General features: G+C 37.3%; 1 protein-coding gene across 3 annotated transcripts in view; it reads left to right on the plus strand.

The window, feature by feature from the left end:
- The window catches only part of LOC127417324 (galactosylgalactosylxylosylprotein 3-beta-glucuronosyltransferase 1-like), a 169,139-nt gene that overhangs the window by 74,535 nt on the left and 80,995 nt on the right, over nt 1-13,609 (plus strand). The window contains exon 2 of one of the 3 annotated variants that reach the window (XM_051657268.1): nt 10,178-10,414. The exons of 1 other annotated variant lie outside the window; for it this stretch is intronic. The gene's annotated coding sequence lies outside the window, so the exon portion shown is untranslated. The remainder of the gene's footprint in view (nt 1-10,177; nt 10,415-13,609) is intronic. One more of the 3 variants, XM_051657267.1, reaches the window with a different exon arrangement.

Below are 13,609 nucleotides of genomic sequence, written 5' to 3' on the forward strand. Positions count from 1 at the left end.
ACCCAGATTTTATATTGGACACCAAGAGGCGGACCAACATAATACTAAAATTGTTACAGTAATCATATAAAAGTAAACAAAAGTGTCCTTCAAATCAAACATTAAAATGTATTAATCTTCCCATAAACTGCATAGACCCAGAAATATGCAAAACTATTAACATTGCATAGGCTGAATATGAAAATTAACAATTTTGTAAATTGTCTGTAACCCTATCAGAAAAGATCCATCTAGTCTCATAGAATGAACGTTACATTTTTGCAAACTGAGTTTTACATGCCGAGTTTCGCTGCAGTTTTCTGGTGAAATTAACAATAGAGGAGCTACAACAACTGTGCTTTTTATTAACTTTCACAGTACAACGGCTGATAATTACTTTATAAACACTTATTTTTCACTCTATTAGTCACATTCTGCTAAGTTATGATATCGAAACACTTTTACTCTAACGCATTATTTGAAAAATTATAATTTTAACGCTTGCATTACAGATCCACCAACATTTATGCACTTATTTCAACATGATTAGCTTGCATGGCTTACCTGATAGAGTGTTGGACTCAGTGTTTTTATAGTAAACAAAAACTAACTAAAACCATTTTCGTTAACTAAAAAAAAGAAGAAAAAAGAAAGAAAAAACCCTGAAATTATTTGAGAAGAAATAACAACTAAAAAAAACTCAAACTAAACTAAAATACATTTTCTTAACTCCAAAACTAACTAAAATAAAAATACAAATAAAAATGATCTCGAATTCATTTCAGTTTTAGTTTAGTTTTAGTTTTGGGCAAAGTAGGACACTTTTGGAAATTGTAAATTTCTTGGCACTTTTAATCATGATCCAAACACACATAACCTGAAATTATACCTTTGAATCAAGCTTAGGATGTCTTCTACCTTAGACAAAAGCAAAAATGAAGAAATTCTTAATACTGAGAAGTAGAACTTTTGATGCCCCTATTTTGACCAAATCCCAGAGGAAAAATTATTTATGTATTTAGAATACATTTTTTATATTTTGTAACACTTTTACATAATAAATCATTATGTAACATTTACAAACATTACACCTCAAATTTCTGTTATTTTCTTTACCATTGCATTTCCCACCGGTGGCCATGAAATGAGCGCTGCCACACATCCACATGTAAAAATCATCAATTTAAAACTGAGATAAAAATAAAAATTTAAAATAAATAAATAAAAAGAGAGATTTTGCTAAAAAATGACAATTCTCTTATTATTTACTCACCTTCATGCCATCCCAGATGTGTTTGACTTTCTTTCTTCTGCTGAACACAAACAAAGATATTATAAGAATATCTCAGCTCTGTAGGTCCATACAATGGTCCAAAACTTTGAAGCTCTAAAAGGCAACAAAGTAATCCTTAAGTGGTTTAATTCATGTCTTCTGAAGAAATCTAGTCAGTTTTGGGTGAGAACAGACAAAAATGTAACTCCTTTTTCACTCTAAATCTAGCAATTGCAGTCTACAGGAAAGATCACAAATAAGAATGCTGATGTCAAGATTTACAGGGGCAGTGGTTAAGGCTCTGGGTTACTGATCAGAAGGTCGGGGGTTCAAGCCCCAGCACTGCCAAGATGCCACTGTTGGGCCCTTGAGCAAGGCCCTTGACCCTATCTGCTCCAGGGGTGCTGTATCATGGCTGACTCTGCACTCTGACCCCAGCTTAGCTGGGATATGTGAAAAAAAAGAATTTCACTGTATATGTGCAAATGAATAATGTGTGATAAATAAATAAAAATTATTAAAAAAAATAATTAATTATACAGTAAAAAAGGATGCTACCTTTATGTGCTTTTTGGAGCTTCAAAGTTTTGCACCATGATGACTTGCATTGTATAGAACTACAGAGCTGAGGTATTCTTCTAAAAATCTTACTTTGTGTTCTGCTGAAAAGAGAAAGTCAGGCACATCTGGGAAGGCATGAGGGTGAGTAAATGATGAGAGAATTTTCCTTTTTGGGTGAACTATCCCTTTAATTGTTTACTTCCCAAAGATTAGTTAAGAAATGATTTATAATCATCTAAGGAATATCACATGGATACAATGGGGATCAATGGGGATTCACCCTGTGTTATAAAATTTGCAACATTTACAATCCAAATTAAACACGATAATACAAATAGATAGAGGTATCAACAAGACTGCCCTGAGAAATGTAATGATGTTAGACATTTTTAAATGATACCAGTAAATGCTTCTGCTTTGGCAGCCATGAAAAATACTAAAACTAAAATAACTAAAACTAAAATAAAACGAAACTGAAACTGAGAAAATGAAAACTAAACTAAAACTAAGAGACAAACTGTGAAAACTAGTGAAAACTAAAACTAATTTGGAATGACAGATACATATAAAATAGAAATAAAAACTAAATTAAAAATCCAAAACTATAATAACACTGGTTGGACTCTGGACTCGGGAGACTGTGTTTTTAGTCCCAGCCAAGCAGACAAGTTGACACGTGAGACAAAGTACCATAGAATCGACATGAAATGATATGGATGCTTAAGAAAATTTTAGGACACTATCGGTTTGGTTTAGGTGTTGGTTTAGGGCAAGGATGTCTGTTTTGGTTACCTCTCATTTTCTTTCAGGACACTACTGGTTTCTTTTAGGTTAAAGTTTTAGATTAGGGAGGTATGTTGTACTTAATAAAACCTCCATCTAACATTCGCATTAAAAACCTTGTTTAAATACGACACAATTTGCTAACCTTTGGTGTCCCTCGCTGGACATTTCACTGGGAAACTGCAGCCAAACTTGTAATAAAGCATGTAATTTTGTTTTGCAAAAATGTTGCCATGGTCACGTAATTTTCATGAGACAAGGCTGAAAGATCTGCTACCCATTTTTGGGTCAGTACCCAACAGTTGAGAACCACGGAACTAAGCAACATAAAATGTAACATAAAACACCCCAGTGCACATAACTGACAAAAATAAGAAGAAACATGAATATTTCAGTAAAACATAATCAAAGGACACAAGGACTTCTGTGAATGCCCAATTATTGTTTTTCATTGCAATTTTAACAATAGTTTACATGCTTAATTTGGATTTATTTTTTGTTAATAATAGCACATTCAAACATTTGCTTGACCTTCATGAGCAAAAAGATCATCTTATTTCAGCAGTGTTGTATTACAGTAATTGATATACTTATGTCCTTCCAAATATCCTTGAGAAGTTTATGGTGAGAACCTGCCTTCCTGTCCACCTTTATTACTTGGCTGGTATCCCACATGGATCGGCATATCTGTTTACACAGGATGAGGGGGTGTGATTCAAACCCACTAGCTAAAAAAAAGTAATGCATTCTGAAACCCACGAACCAGGCGAGTGAGTGTTGTTAAACCTCACAGGTGTGCCAGAACTCAAAACCTAGACCAAGAGTTCTGCAAATACCCAGATATGGCTGTTATCAGCATGCTTGCAGCTGGCAGGTTTTAGTGGAACCCTCTCTCTTTCTCTGCGGAATGTTTCAAAGGGGCTTTTCCTTCAAGGGAAGCTTGATCTTTCAACTTTGCCTCAGCGATTCAACTGTGTCCAAAGTCCATAAATAGGCCCCCTTGCTGTGGGTTAGGTCATATGTAGGGGAAAGAACACAAGACAGCATGGCACACAGACATATCAGCATTTGTATTACTAGTCAGACCTATTGAATCCAGTGGTGAAGCTATCTTTGTATTCTTTCAAAGTTTGGACACCTGTGTCCTCAGGATTTCCACTGTTACTGCGTCAAGTATTGAAAATCTCCTCAGGTGGTGCTCACTGCTCTTCAAATATGTGTTTTCTATCACACGTCCCCATGTTTCAATTTCACAGTGCATAAGGTGAATGCTCCTCATCCTCTGAGCAATCAGATACCATCTCGAAATAAAATACATTTCTGTGCACAGTAGAAGTGGATGAGAGTCCTCTTGGGTAGGAGCCATTATTGTCCACTTCTTTCTATTGTTTCATGGCTTTGTGAAGAAGAGAAATTGGTATCATCATGACCAGCGGTTAAGATTATACTAAAATAGAAGCAGATTAACTGGGGGATGTAGCCGATTGCCTACTGGTAGGACGTGCCTCCCTTCTCCTCATAGATCTCCATCAAGCGTTCACTCTCTTGACACCTCTCCTCAGGTGGGTGGGCATAGGTTGGGAAGTAGGTAGCAGAGGTTAACTCATTGTCATGGCAACTAGACTGGTAAGCATTATTTTTCTCTTCATATTTGCTAAGGCAAGGAATGTGTTCAACATTCCTCAACAACAAAGGGGAGAATGAACAGACACTTAACAGGTAGAAGACTAACTAGAAAAGAATATTTGAAAATAGAGTTGTTAACTTCACACTGATGTCATGATATCTAGTTCTTGCCACACAAGTGACATATAATCATCCTGATGTTGTTCCAAACCCATATGTCTTTCTTTCTTGGAAAACAAAAGGAAATGTTAGGCAGTATGTTAGTCTCAGTCATCTTTATTCCATACAATGAAAGTCAATAGTGACTGAGACTGTCATTCTGCTTAATATCTCTTTTTGTGTTCCTATGAAAAAAGGTTTGGAATAACATAAGGGTAAGGGTAAACTATCACTTTAACTGCTTTGAATCACATTGTGATTAGCTTTTTTAAATCAGCTTGAGTATTATTAACAATTATTATTATTGCTATTATTATTTCAGACCAAGTGATCGAGTGATTATTACAGTATGTTGAAATGAGAGTGTAAGGCCTTTTTGGAAAGAGTTTTAAAACTTTATACAAAACAGTTGTGAACTTGGCCAGAATTGAACTATTGATGAATTACTAAAAAATAAAAAGAAGCATTTACCTTGTGTGGGTTTGCCTGAATTATTTATAACATGAGATTAAGATGGGTGATGCATTCTCTGGCATTACAAAACCTACCAATTTTCCTGTAAATGACAGATGCCTTCTTGCAAACCAGGACCCAGCCATTATCGAAAGCATCACTTTACCACACACATCAAACATTTAGCAGACAGTCTATTGTCATTGCACTGCATCTTTGCTTTTTCCACCCACTGTGTTAAAGCTCGCAACATGCAATTTTGACATCAGCATTCCGAATGTGTCTGACGACAGAAATGTTTGAAGGAGCCATTATCAGAGTTAATTGACACCCATGATTTGTAGATGCAATGAAACTTGATACCAGACTGAATCAATGCAATGTTTAACTGCAGCATTTCAAATATTTATTCAGAGCTCCATTATAAAAACATACACTGAAATATATAAAAATATGGTTTCTCCTCAGAGAGCAAGCAAGCACTACCTTAGAATTTAAGTTATACCTGTGAGATCCAAGGAAATATGGATTTTCTTTCCCTATAAAATATTCTGTTTCTCTCCAGTCACTCCTATCCCTCCTACCAGACTTCAGGCTTCCACTAAATATCCTCCATAAAGGAGTAGTTTCCATGGAGACAAACACCGACTGTAAAAGACATGTGCATTTCAGAGATGCAGATGTTTGCAGTGGTCCGACAGCAATAGAGTTTCATTGGGATATTAAAGATATAGTTCACCCAAAAAAGAAAATTGTACCCTCATTTACTCACCCTCATGTTGTTCCAAACCTGTATGACTTACTTTCTTCATACGGTCATATGGGTTTGAACATCATGAGAGTGAGTAAATTAGACTTTCTGTAAGGTTGACTTTTTTTTTTTTTTTTTAAGCTACTCTACCACTGGATTAATGGTGCAGTTGATGTGGTGAGGAACGTTGATTGTAGGGGGAAGTGGGGAGCTCACTGACAACATGGCAACAGATAGAAAGCAATGGACTGTTGATTCATCATCCCCTGTGTCTGTGGGCTGGCGCACTTGATCAATACTAATCCCCTCATCCGTCACAGGTCACATCCAGCTGTACATCCCTTACTGTCAGCACATGAGTGCACATGAAGTGACTCTCAGAGGACACTAGTTTAACAGTCCTCTGGGATATGATTACATAAAAACCATATAAGCATCAACAATTGCTAAAAAAAAAAAAAAAAAAAAGTACACAGCCCATACATTGATGGAGAAAGGAAGAGTATTTTGCTCATCTGCTATACAGTACATCTCTAAATTGTCAGGTCAGGTCGGATGTTCAGCAGATGCCATTGAGAGAGTTAGGATTTAGAAAATATGTGAATCTGCTCTTTGTAAGATGTTTATGCGTGTACAAAACTTTCTGGATAATTTGCTCAAGTTTTACATAGAATGGATGTGAATCTACTCTTTTTAAGTTTTTTATCAGATGTTACACATAAGTAGAATGCAACACTTTCCAGACAAGTGCATCTGATTCACATAGAATGTATGGAAAATCTGCTCCTTTTAAGATCTGTATCCAAAGTTTAACATGAGGACTACATTCATATAGATTGTACGTGAATCTGCTCTTTTTTTTTAGATGTTTATCAGTTGTTTGTGCACAATAAGAATGAGATGCTTTCCAGACTACAGGTGCATCTCAATAAATTAGAATGTCATGGAAAAGTTCATTTATTTCAGTAATTCAACACAAATTGTGAAACTCGTGTATTAAATAAATTCAGTGCACACAGACTGAAGTAGTTTAAGTCTTTGGTTCTTTTAATTGTGATGATTTTGCTCACATTTAACAAAAACCCACCAATTCACTATCTCAAAAAATTAGAATACATCATAAGACCAATAAAAAAAAACATTTTTAGTGAATTGTTGGCCTTCTGGAAAGTATGTTCATTTACTGTATATGTACTCAATACTTGGTAGGGGCTCCTTTTGCTTTAATTACTGCCTCAATTCGGTGTGGCATGGAGGTGATCAGTTTGTGGCACTGCTGAGGTGGTATGGAAGCCCAGGTTTCTTTGACAGTGGCCTTCAGCTCATCTGCATTTTTTGGTCTCTTGTTTCTCATTTTCCTCTTGACAATACCCCATAGATTCTCTATGGGGTTCAGGTCTGGGGAGTTTGCTGGCCAGTCAAGCACACCAACACCATGGTCATTTAACCAACTTTTGGTGCTTTTGGCAGTGTGGGCAGGTGCCAAATCCTGCTGGAAAATGAAATCAGCATCTTTAAAAAGCTGGTCAGCAGAAGGAAGCATGAAGTGCTCCAGAATTTCTTGGTAAACGGGTGCAGTGACTTTGGTTTTCAAAAAACACAATGGACCAACACCAGCAGATGACATTGCACCCCAAATCATCACAGACTGTGGAAACTTAACACTGGACTTCAAGCAACTTGGGCTATGAGCTTCTCCACCCTTCCTCCAGACTCTAGGACCTTGGTTTCCAAATGAAATACAAAACTTGCTCTCATCTGAAAAGAGGACTTTGGACCACTGGGCAACAGTCCAGTTTTTCTTCTCCTTAGCCCAGGTAAGACGCCTCTGATGTTGTCTGTGGTTCAGGAGTGGCTTAACAAGAGGAATACGACAACTGTAGCCAAATTTCTTGACATGTCTGTGTGTGGTTGATGCCTTGACCCCAGCCTCAGTCCATTCCTTGTGAAGTTCACCCAAAATCTTGAATCGATTTTGCTTGACAATCCTCATAAGGCTGCGGTTCTCTCGGTTGGTTGTGCATCTTTTTCTTCCACACTTTTTCCTTCCACTCAACTTTCTGTTTACATGCTTGGATACAGCACTCTGTGAACAGCCAGCTTCTTTGGCAATGAATGTTTGTGGCTTACCCTCCTTGTGAAAGGTGTCAATGATTGTCTTCTGGACAACTGTCAGATCAGCAGTCTTCCCCATGATTGTGTAGCCTAGTGAACCAAACTGAGAGACCATTTTGAAGGCTCAGGAAACCTTTGCAGGTGTTTTGAGTTGATTAGCTGATTGGCATGTCACCATATTCTAATTTTTTGAGATAGTGAATTGGTGGGTTTTTGTTAAATGTGAGCCAAAATCATCACAATTAAAAGAACCAAAGACTTAAACTACTTCAGTCTGTGTGCATTGAATTTATTTAATACACGAGTTTCACAATTTGAGTTGAATTACTGAAATAAATGAACTTTTCCACGACATTCTAATTTATTGAGATGCACCTGTATGTAGACCAGTTTCACAAAGAATGCACAGTATGTTAATCTGCTCTTTTTAAGATCATAATCAGATGATCCACACTATAATTAGAATGCAACACTTTCCTGATGATGTGCTCCTGATTCACTTAGAATGTTTGTGAATATGCTCTATTTAAGATGTTAATCAGATGTTAAAACACAATAGTTAGAATGCTATGCTTTCCTGATGATGCACTCAAATTTTTATAAAATGTATAGAAATCTGCTCTTTTTAAAACATTTATCAGATGTTTTTACACAATGCTATGCAACACTTTCCTGATGTGCTCCAGATGTTGTGCAAATTGTGAATCTGCTCTTATTTTTAAGATGTGTGTTTTTTTTTTTTTTAGATGTTTATGTATAATACATGGAACACTACACTTCCCAAACACAGTTATGTTCTCCAAATTCACATAGAATGTATCTGAATCTGAAAGTTTATCAGATGTTTGTACAATAATTAGGACACAGTTTTCCTGACAATGTGTTCCAAGTTCATATAGAATGCATGTAAATCTTCAACTGTCAATATGTTTATCAGATGTTTATACAAAATTATAAGGACAAAACACTTTCCAAATAATGTGCTCCAGATGATTCCAGACAAAGTGTTCCAGACGTTTTAGAGACGTATGAGTGCTTACTGGGAAATATATGTAAAATGATAGCTGTCACAAATGACATATATTTCAAATATATTTGGATGAATATACCAGCTTAAACTACTCATTTACTTTTTTAATTCGTTTTTAGTTCCATTATTAGAATGTGATTTTGCCTATTACACTGAATTAATATACAGCTCAAGGCCAGAAGCATATAACTTTCTTTACTGACACAGAAGACACTTTCTCCTTCATTAATAATGAATACAAATAGACAGCATTAAATAAGATGTCAGAATAGCAGGGACTCAGCCTCCAACAAAAAGTATAGGCGACAGAAGGTGGAAAAATCTAAATCAAAGTTGGTTCCCTTAAAGCTGGTTTAGAAGAAACTCTATCCATAATGCAGGTTTGTGTCAAAACTATTTAAGTGTAAAAACCATCTATAACAGTTTCTGCAGGTTCTAGCAAACTTCTGACCTAGGCATAACAATTTTGCAGAAACTGTGTGCCAGCACAATGAAAACCAGTTTACAAAGCACATGCACTGTACATTCTCACCTTCTCATGGTTATCTTGTGCAAGTGTTAAATTGCCATATTAATAATAAAATAAATATCTACCAATAACAGTTCATTTATAAGAACTGCAGTTGTATGATTTACTGTACATCTTAAATAGTGCATAGTCATTTATTTTTTAAAGCAAATGCTGTATCTGACTTAAATTCATTTAGCTCTTTGTAGTGTAACAGCAAAAGAAAAAGAAAAAAATACATATCTGATCCAAACCACATTTGTATATGGTTTGAATTCTAATTAAAATATTTGGGAATGGTTTTCAAGTATATTTTTTCTTGCCTTTTGTTTGGGGGGGCATATGTAATGTCATACACAATGCACATTAGTGTCTGCATATCTTTTCTAACCCTAACCACTTAAAGTGAACTGTAGGGCATTCATTATATAGTGTATGATGTGGTTTCAAACAGAACACATGCATGAATATATAAAATACAATAATGCATCAGACACTTATGTTGTCATTGTATGATATGACATGAGCAAAATTTCCAGCTTTCTGTCATTTCTTTCCACACTGACAGCTATTCTCAATTGTTGTAGAAGAAAGTCTCTTGGCATCATGCTGATGCTTAAGCCATTACTATGACAACCAATGTAGATATATGGGATACTGTGTAAATCTGAACAAACAGTTCTCATTTCATCACTTGCAAAATGCCAATGCGGTGTCAGTCCTAAAGATTATATTTGAAAAACAAATCGGAATCAGGTGCAGTGTGAACAAAGCCACGCGCAACATTTTGTTCACCCTAATGTTAATACATTCAGTATTCCCACCATTTATTACCTCCATTAATGAATGACGCCCGCTCAAATCCTGCCCTCCCCTTGTTCCCATTGTCAATGCACGCCTTTGTCCGAGAATGAGAATGAGCCTCTCTCTCTCTCACAGATGACCCCTCTTGTCTCCACAGCCACATGCTGAGGACGTGACAGCCCACGTGGTCTGGATGCCAGCAGCTGCCTCTCAGAGCCTCTGACAGCCCCTGACAATCTGAGAAACACATCCCCATCCTCCGATTCCACGCTCTCAACCCCCCCAGTTGGCCTGGGACTTGTGAGGATTATTGAGTCTCTGGATTACTAAAGTGTCCACTTTGGCCGGAGGAGAAAGGGCACACTATTACTTGTGAGTATCCCCAGCTGCTACGAGCCTCCATTCTGCCTTGCAATTACAATCATTTTGCCCTTTTGTTCTTACTTTGTGGAAAACAAAATGCAGAGAAGAGCAAATGAAATGCTTCATCAAATATTATTGACTTATTCCACAAAATGACTTTAATTATTGGCAGAGCAAAAATGAACTAAAATAGAGCCTTAAAGGGATAGTTCACTCCAAAATGAAAATTCTAGAATAACATCATCAGACCTCATTCACTGTCATTGCATCTTTTTCTCCAAACAATGAATGTCAATAGTGACTGGGGCTGTCATTCTGCCTCAAATCTCCTTTTGATGTTCCACAAAATAAAGAAAGTCATACAGGTTTGGAACATGAGTGTGAGGAAACGATGATAGAATTTTCCATTTTTGGGTGAAATATCACTTTAAGTTTTTATATCCGAAATGGTCTCAAGGCTAAACTAGAGGGTATTTACAGTATACTTCATGCATCTTGAAAGAACAGATTGCTATATGATTGTGTATGCACATTCCATTTATGCTTTGCCATGTAAATATGTCTCTGCAAAACTCACCAATCTACTATTCCTTTACTAAGGATTGCTGTCTGTCTCAAAGGCATCTCGGGGGGCATTTACACTTGGCCTTTTCATGATCTGTTAGTTTTCCATTCAGTAAAAATTCATGAAGTGACCAATAATAAAAATCCTCCAAGACTCAGGCAGACTGAAACCGATGTACAGTATGTGACATGGAAGAACTGATGTTCAAAACAGATGTCATGCTACTGTTTTGGCCACAAAATGCCTAGAGTGGGATTAAGGCATTTTAATGTTTCAGTTAGTGGCTATGTGAGCCATATACAGTTTGTCAGCCTACTATAACTTATTTTGCAGTAAATTATTGAAATGAATGTACAACACGGTTGTGGGTAGTTTCAGTGTTTGCTATGGTTCGACTCGCCACTCTAGCCTGCTGGAGATTTCCAGGCAGTGAGAATGGATTTCGAAGCTTGACAGATGTAGGGAAAGTATACCAGATGTAATAATTGGTGTTATGCATGTTCATTGTAAAACTTGTATTTTGCAAATACAAATGGTTGTGGAAAAATACTGAAAAGTACTGAGGAAGGAAAGGTTGTTCAAATGTGCATATTAATTTATCTTTAAATGTAAATTTTCACTTTAAAGAGGCTCTTTAAAATGTTTGTGTCATTTGGGATACATTGACGTTTATGTGAAAGATCAATAATTCTGTGTATTTGAAGTTTTTATGCTTTTTTCTGTTAGAAGATGGAGTAATTTAAAGCATTTTAAGCATTTGTTTATAGCTTGCCTGTGGTCTAAAGCCAAGTCCATTAGTTTTGAAGACCATTCACGTGTTTATTTGACATTTGTAATGTAATGGTAATTTGTTAAATGGGAAGGTGTTTTCATCATTGTTGTGGTCAAAACTTGGCAGCTCTTCTAATGGAAACAAGAAAAGCAGAAACAGCAACAACCCTGAAATCAGTCACAGTAAAACATACAGTAATACATTACAGTCTCGTTTCTTAAAAGGACGGATGGCTAATCAGCCCGATCAATCTGGGAGTCCAGCTGTCATGCACCTCGCATTTGCTTGTGAGTGTCTAGCATCACTAAATGAGTCTCAGAGAGAAGTCTAGCAGCTTTAGAAAAGACAGGCACATAATGGCTGTCACAAACACACACAGCAACATATAAAGGTGGGCATACACCCCTCTGATAGCACCAGGGGGTTGCGGATGTGATGAATTGAATGGAAAGACTGTCCTTTCCAGCACAGCAGTGTTTCAGAGGCACATCCTGCCCCTGCAGTGTTTGTGCTAGAGAGTACAGCTTAACAGACCCAGGCTGATCAGCAGTACTTGGACTTAGTGATGTCCAGTTCGTGAACGAATCGTTCTTTTGAACCGATTCTTTTTAGTGAACGAGTTGAACTAGTTTACCAAATCGGACTGAATCGTTTGAAACAGTTCACGTCTCGAGTCAACACTGATCTACAGGTTACTCTATCTTAACCTGTCTCTCAGATGCGCCTGACACTCCGAATCGAAATGAGCTGATAACTAGGAGTAATATGATCCTAGAACTGGTGATATCTGCTTTTTTCACCTCTTCTTTGCAATGAACCACTCCAACCAGTTCACAAATCGGACTGAACGCTCGGGTTGCAGCAGTTCTCGAGTCAAGAGTACAATGAGTCCCTCGTAACAGTTCTCGAGTCAACAGTACACTGAACTGAGAATCACCTCTTTCGGAGGTGTCCGACATACTGAGAACCAATGAGCTGCTGACATTGAGCATGTGTGTGATTAAGAAGCATAAAGTATGTTTCAGGTGTATTTTGCTGAACAACAGAGAGTGTGACAAATAAAACATACTGGAAATATGTTTCTGACTTGATTGTATTACCATTTCATCAACGTATGAAGATGATCCAGTCTACGCAGCAGTTCTCGAGTCAACAGTACACTGATCCGAGGACAGCAGATCTTGAGTCAACAGTACATTGAGTCATTCACAGCAGTTCTCGGGTCAACAGTACACTGATCCGAGGACAGTAGCTCTCGCTTCAGCAGTACATTGAGTCGATCACAGCAGTTCTCGGGTCAACAGTACGCTGATCCGAGGACAGCAGTTCTCGAGTCAACAGTACACTGATCCGAGGACAGTAGCTCTCGCTTCAGCAGTACATTGAGTCGATCACAGCAGTTCTCGGGTCAACAGTACGCTGATCCGAGGACAGCAGTTCTCGAGTCAACAGTACACTGATCCGAGGACAGCAGCTCTTGCGTCAGCAGTACGTTGAGTCGAACACAGCAGTTTGCGAGTCACCAGTACACTGAACTGAGAATCACCTCTTTCAGACATAATACTGAGAACTGCTGATCAGGGAGCAGCTGATGAGCATGCGTGAACCGAGGACTTGAATGAGGGGGCAAAACGTTTCAGTCAAGAGATGTAAACAAATTTTACTATTGAATATTGTGCACACAGATTATATCTGAAGTTGTGATGAGCTGGATCATGGTTTCTGTAAAAAAGTTGATTAAAACTAGTTTAATCACTTTTTATGCTTTAAACATGTGTAGAACATCCACGTTTGTATATCAGTGTCAGTACTGGGTGCTTTATGTGCAAAACTTTAATGTAGGATGTAAGATCACTGAATGAAACAC

The sequence above is a fragment of the Myxocyprinus asiaticus genome, chromosome 26, assembly GCF_019703515.2.
Source record: "Myxocyprinus asiaticus isolate MX2 ecotype Aquarium Trade chromosome 26, UBuf_Myxa_2, whole genome shotgun sequence".
NCBI lineage: Eukaryota > Metazoa > Chordata > Actinopteri > Cypriniformes > Catostomidae > Myxocyprinus > Myxocyprinus asiaticus.